Source organism: Cryptomeria japonica, chromosome 11 (genome assembly GCF_030272615.1).
Source record: "Cryptomeria japonica chromosome 11, Sugi_1.0, whole genome shotgun sequence".
Classification (NCBI taxonomy): domain Eukaryota; kingdom Viridiplantae; phylum Streptophyta; class Pinopsida; order Cupressales; family Cupressaceae; genus Cryptomeria; species Cryptomeria japonica.
Window position 1 is genome coordinate 649,095,601 of NC_081415.1, and position 7,398 is coordinate 649,102,998.

Genomic DNA, 7,398 nt, shown 5'->3' on the forward strand with positions numbered 1-7,398 from the left:
GATGCAGAAGCAATATCTAGAAGATTCCAAATGACTAGAATGTTTCAATGAGAAATACCTTCACTTTCTAAACTAGGGTTTGCTGATGTCGAGCACAACACACTTCTTCAGAAGCTTGTTTACCACTTTGACTTCCACACTGATAGCTTGAAGTGGCTACAAAATCTTGTGCAAGATTCCTTTCTGAATTCCTTCGAATGAAAGATAAATCACTCTGGTTATGCTGCTCAAACTAGAAAAATTCTTCTCTGAAAATATGTAAGTAAAAATGATGACAAAAGTCACTTTTAAACATGCTCCCACCTACCATAATAAATGCATCACCATTAGGGCTCAAACCTTAATTGTACCTTTTACCGCTTCATTTCTTTAATCGGTTGACAGGTAACAAATACCGATAAAGGTACTTTATCGATATACTATGGGGGTTCAAAACATTTTTACCGATATGTTCCCCCTAAGCTTTTCAAAGCTTAGTTTGACAGTTCAAGGATCTCCACACTAGGTGCGGAAACTAGTACATCTTGTGGCTTCTCTTCAGATTTCTTTTTTCAAGTTTTATCCATATCCGCCTGAATGGTTTCAACATCAATCTTCCCTTCTAGGTTGATCGGTATGTCTCCCGATGGATTCTTTCTCAGTCTGCATACTCTGGTAGTGTGTCCCAGTTTGTTGCAATGATAGCATACCATTCCAAGTGTTCTACATGGTCCGGTGTTCATATTTCCATTCTTCCTTTTGCATGTTGCAGCAGTGTGACCGCTACCACGACAGATCAAACAGGTTGCTCTCCAACTAGTTGCCACTCCATAACCATTTGACTGGTGGTCATAGGTTCTATACCAGTTTGGGTTCTGGTTCATAGGAAGTTCCAAGACAACTCCTTTAGATCTTGGTGCATAACTTCCAGAGTTTTCATAACCAACCTGCATTCAAAAGCTCTATGCCCAAAATTGTTGCATGCATAACAGTGACCATTAAATCTACTAGATCTAGCCACATTGTTTTGTATGTAAGGAAAGTTATTGTAAGCCTTTCTCCTACATACATTGGCAATATGCCCTTCCTTAAAAAAATTAAAGCAAACAGGTTTAAACTTTTGCTTACCTTTACTCCTCCTGTTGTTCTTAGGTATCGATTGCTCCTTTAGTGCATCATTCTTGGTTCTAGAGGTCTCACCTTCCTCATATCCAGAGAAACCAAGTCCAGTAGTATCCTTTGATGGCTTCGCCAATTCTAGCTTTTGTTCCAACTTAGCAGCACTTTGGTTGAAATTTGCAAGTATCTCCTTTGATTCAACAAGTTCCTTGGAAAGACCATCATTGGTTTTCATCAAGGTTTCATTATAAGAGATAGAAACATTTAGGCCTTCTTGTATTTCTTCTTTCTCTTCATTACCCTCTTGCAGATGAGCGGTGATGGTTCCAATCTCTTGTTTCAACATAGAGATATCATGCTCCTTGTCCTTCACTAAATCTTCAGCTTTTCTTCTATTTTCTAGCTCCTGACTCATCCTGATAGTCAGTCCATCCAACTCCCTCCTTAGGTTAGTTTTGGATTCATTTAGCTTCTCCACTTCTCCGACTAGGGCCTCCATGTCTGCTTCATCAGAAGAACTTTTTTCAGTAAATTCCATCAATTGCTTAGCAAGTTCTCTTCTCTTGGATAAAGAGGCTTTATACTTGATTTTGAGTTCATAATAGGCTCTCTCAGACTCAATAAGACAGTGAGTAAGTTCCCTCATGATGTATTCCCCCATATCTTTTTCCAAGTGGTTAGACTTATAGAAAGGTAAGCTCTGATACCAATTGATGAATACTAAGAGGGGGGGCTGAATTAGTATACACAAAAACATAGACAAACTCTTAAGTAGTTTAACTACAAACTGGTGTAGAAGATTAAACATTAAAATGATTAAAATACAAACAAGCCAAATAGCAAATAAAGCATTCACCCACAGAAGCACAATCACCATAACACAAGATGTTTTGACGTGGAAACCCAAATGGGAAAAACCATAGTGAGTAAAACTCACAAGTCAACTATCTGCAGAATAGTAACCAGATCGGTTAAGGTTAGATCGATTAAGGCCTTACAACGTACTTCACCAGAATAGATCCTATTAGGAATCTAGATCTCTGTTAGTAGATAAGTCCTGTTAAAGACTACCTTGTTAGAGGATTTCAGATCCACAACTATGAACCACCTTGTTAGAGGATTTACAATAGGCTTCACTGGGCCTACCTAGTTAAGGGTTTCAAACTTTTTGAAGATATTAGTAATCAACAAGTGAATGATATAGACAGTAGAACAAAATCCTTGATTAGATCCTTGACACCTCCCTATTAATGCATTCCAGCATTACTCCAGTCTTCTATATTTTGCACTCTCAATCTCTATCGTGAGATACGTTTTCTCGCACAGACCAAATTTTCTCTCCAACACTCACACACATCACCAACTTTAAAACCCTAGACATGATGTCCTCATATATGAACCTAATTTCATGTTGGTCCAATAAGATTAGACTACAATTTCCTAGGTATAGTGCATCTAGATACATTTGGCAACACGACACAAAAACACCACCAAAGTGTCGGTGGATGATAACTCATCACACATTATAATTATACCAGTTTAACACAATATATCGATTACCGGTTAACAAATGAAAACTGGAAAATTGGAACATAGTGTTTCGATCAAAAGATTAATTGCCACTTCGGGTCTTCGTTTCGCTTGAGGTCTTCCTACCGCCTGGGGTCTTCGGTCATGCTTTGAGCAGTAAGCATCTTCTACAAAACACCGATAGTCTTCAACAAACAAAGACTATACATTTAATAACATACAATACTGGTTGAGAATAACTCATACATCAAATAAGTGTGTGTCCATAAATGACAATCACAACTAAACATCATAAAAATACCAACAAAACCCTCATCAAAATTTACACTATATTTGCATGGCAGCTATTATACTGTAGTGTTCTGCACCCAAAGAAGGTCTTGTTGAAAGTGAAAATGAAAACAAGAGGCATGGAAGGACCAAGTATTCCTGCATGATGTGTAGTCAATGGTAGATGCTAAAAAATGGATGTAGAAAATGGTCTAGGATTGTTGAACAACATTCCTCCCCATAGGAAGAAACAAAACTGACTACAAATGTAGGAATGATTCCCATTCTAGATAGGAATTGGTTGGAAATAGAATCCAAATGTATGATGATGTCTCTAAAAACTATTTTGTATTCCTAAAGTTGTTTCTAAAAGTTGTCATAATCAAATTAGGCATTGTTGAAGATGATAAACTAGAATCTAATGAAGACGAATGTAGATCATAGTCCAAAGACAAAGATGATCCTCCCAAATGCTGCTCTAATGTCTCTAAGCCAATGCTAAAGTGTAACAAATGGTGATAAGATAAATTAGGTACCAAAAAATTTGGGTACAGTGACCATGGATTTATAGTGATAGCTAGAACAATGAGAATTTGGTACTACCATGATAGAAGCATATATAGGTAAATAGAGAATAGTAAGGTCTGAAGATGCAGCCATAACATCAAAAGAAGATGAATCAACTCCATAGGAGTTGTTAGAGAAGTAGATATGAATGTTGTCAATGGTTTCCTCCTAGTTAGCAATGTGGGATTCTACAAACAATGAAGCAATGCCTATCAAATACGAATCCCAATTAGTAAGAAAAAGAGATGAATTATCTTGCTTAATAGGAATAAGAGTCACAATCAATGAAGGTATGTAAGCTATCTTTACAAATGGAGAAGGAGAAACTTGATATTTTGATGCACTCTCAAATAAGAGTTTTAAAGCTTTATGTGAGATATTAGGATACAATTGATACCCATGTTGATTGCTCCAACAATATTTACATCTAAAACCCTTAGACAAAATTTACCCCCCAAGATAATCTCCAAAATGGTATTAAATATAAACTCTCAGTGCAATGGATAATCCATTCTAAAAAAACTCTAATATTAAGTACCTGCAAATAAGAAATATTTATGCTTCTTCTTCCTAGCTTTTAGCCTTTGATACCATATTACATTTGTAGTTGAACCAACACACTGATATAGCTAGAAAAATAAAATAAAAAACTTGTAGATAAAAATAGAGAAGAAAAACAGAGCAATTGAAAATGAAAAATAATATCTCTTGTCATTAAAAATTATGAATTGCATGATTTATCCAAAAGATGGACCACTGCATGAACAAATAAATATGGAGGAAATGAGGAAAATCTTGAAGATGCATAAAAGCTTAATTGAAAATTATCTTTGGTTAGCTTAATGCAAAGAAAGCATGTAGTATTCATTGTCCACAAATTATGGTTAAAATAGGAAGTGAATGTGAATTTGCATGTTGTGCTAACAAGAAGCAGAGTGTGGAAAGTTTCCCACCCTATAAAACTTGTTTGCAAAGGAGTCATTGTTGAGATATATAAATAGACTACTTGAATATTGCTCCAACTAACAAGGTTAAGCCACTGCTAGAGGATATTTTTGAATTGTTTCTATAGGAAGAAGTGTTAAAGGAAGTTTTGTTGTGGAATCCATGGGAGTGTTGTCTAAAGACAAGTTTTCTACAACTACTAGGAGTGTTTAATGCTAAAGGTGCTAAAGTTTCCAACAATAGATACTCAAAGAAGAGATATTGGTGTTTTATATCTATAGAGTGAAGAAAGTGTAGAAGGTTGTAGATTAGTGCATGGAATAAGGAAGTGTATGATTGGAAAGAAAAGCCAAAACTTATAAGACAAAGGAAATAAAAAACTGTGGAAACCCAAGAATGCATACCACCAAGTTAAAAGGAGGTTGTTGAAGATGCTAGTGTCGTCATATGAACTAAATGGAGATTCCCATTGACAAGTCACATAGTTAATTTGGACTCCAATCATCAAAGTTAAAAGAATGTACAATAGTTTTTTATTGGTGTTTTGGATTTGTGGATCATTCCATATTAAAGTCATAGAATTTTGAGGAGAGAAATACAAAGGAAAATTTTTCTTTTTAATAGAGGATAGAAACATGTTTGTTTGTCAGTAGATCTGGCAGTGAACTTTAAGAGGATTTATAGCCAAAGGAAAAGGAAAAATTGAAAGGACATGTAGAGTTGAAGCCATAGAAGGGTAGAGTTGAAGTGTAGAAAATATTGTGTGAGGATATATTTAGATCATGGAGCCATTGTTCAAAAGATAGGGTGTTAACATGAAGGAGGAAGTCTCTTAGCAAATACAAATTCTAATTGTAGTTTCAAAAGTTGGCATCATAGCTTAATGATGTTGGAAACGGAAGGAGATTGTAAGAAATAGAGAACTATACTCTTGAAAGGGAGATAGAATAAAGGGGAGTTAATTTTAAAAAAAATCCAAGAAGACATTGTGGTATTTGAAAAGAAAATATTAGAAGATCAAAAGATCTTTGGAGACAAGGAATTATTTTCTACCCTTGAAAGACATTCCATCATGAAATCACTATTTTTTCATGTGAAGAGGGTCGTCGAAGAAGTCACTAGTTTTAGATAAAGCATAGAACACAAAATCTCAACTAGTTGCCAACAACAATATTCAAAGAGAAAGAAGAAAGATGGAAGTTCTTATATCTATAGAATCACCAAAGCAAAAAGATTATTGAAGGTGTGTCAGCATATCCATAAGCAAATCAAAGAAAATGTTGCCAAGAAGAACTTACTAGTGCAATCCCTTGAAACGATAGCAAGAGGAGTTGACCAATGCAAGTAGAAAGAGTCAATGAAGAATATTATGAAAGAGTGAAGGTAGCTAAAGTTGTCATAGAAATGTAATTCATTATAGAAAAAATGCAATTAAATGCTCATATCTTTTATTTAAATGGAAATAAAAAAATTAGTAAAAGAGTATGTAGAGGGGGAAAAAGTAAACCACACCAAATGTTCTTTGACAACCTCTTTGGGACTCACTTAATCTACCTCTATACTCAGGATAAGCATTATAGCATGATAGTTTTCAACTTCACATAGATCACAAATTTTTAGTCATAGAATCTAAATGGGTAAGTGATAAAGATCTTCTAGTGACTTTCATTAACTCTCTATCCAAGGATGCATGTAGGGGTCATGGAGAACATCATGGTGTATTGGGGTCCCATACAGACAGAGAATAGAGTGCCGCACAGAAAAAGTATAATGATAAGTTATAGGTTTTAATGTGTTTTTAAGTGTGATAAATGCGTAACATAGATTAAACTCATTGTAAGTAAGGAATAAAAGGACAACAGAAAGGAAGAAGGTGATACAATGAGTCCGCGAATGAAATCTCTAGCAAAGATATCTCTTCTCAACAACTTGCACACAAAATAGAGGGATGAAAATTTTGGGGTTGTGTTTAAGAGTTATGCCATAGTCAGACCCTCATTTCAGTGTTCGCATATCCATAGAAAACAAAGATAGATAATGGATAAATAGATAAACAAGATTATAGATATGTTATGGAGATAAATAAAATGATAAAAGAAAGAGGGAAGAAACTCCCCTTATATACCTAAAAAGAAGAGAGCTTTCTAGAGATAAGAAGAAACATGAAAATCTTTTGAAGTATGAAATGGTGGTGAGGATGGAGTCCCAAGAACAAAGTAATGAAGAGAGACAAGACAAAGCTTTAGAATGCAAGAGAGAAAAAATATGTGTGAGAATGTTTCAAAGATTGCTAGAGAGATTTGTTAGAGTGTTAAGGATTGTTAGAGATTGCGAGATAGAGCCAAATGAAGCCTAGAAAGTAAACCAAAAATGAATTTGATGTCTGTGTAGACTAGATGGTGTGTTACAACATCTACCAATCACAAGTGTAATGCTCCAATGACCACCTTCACTCTACATTTCCATAAGATGGTAGTGCAACACATGAATGTCTCCACGATGTGCAAGTGTCCACAAGTCTGACAATCAATGGAGTCAAAAAAAGGACAAAAGAAAGGTTGACAAGACAAGCAAAGTAGAGAAGTAAAAAAAATCTAAAGGGGTTATCCAATCAGCATAAAGTGAAGGTGCTTATGTAGCATGGAATTATATGGGGTGTAATTTATGACATTAAAGTTTTCCCCAACTTTAGTGAGTATACCATTATAATGAGAAGCGGGCTAAAGTGGACAGATTTAAAAAAAATACCATGGTATGAAGTTGAAGAGGAATCTTCTAATTGTGCGGAGTTTCCCTCGGGGAATAATCATGAACCTTCATGATACCACTAGTTTGTTTCATCACAAACATGTTAGATTGAAAAGGAAAAAAAAAAATACAAAAATGATATGATTGGACACAAATATAGTGAGATAGTGATCACTAAGATAAAAATATTTGACCAATATGGGTAGAAAATTGTGTTATGCTATATAGCCATATGATAGG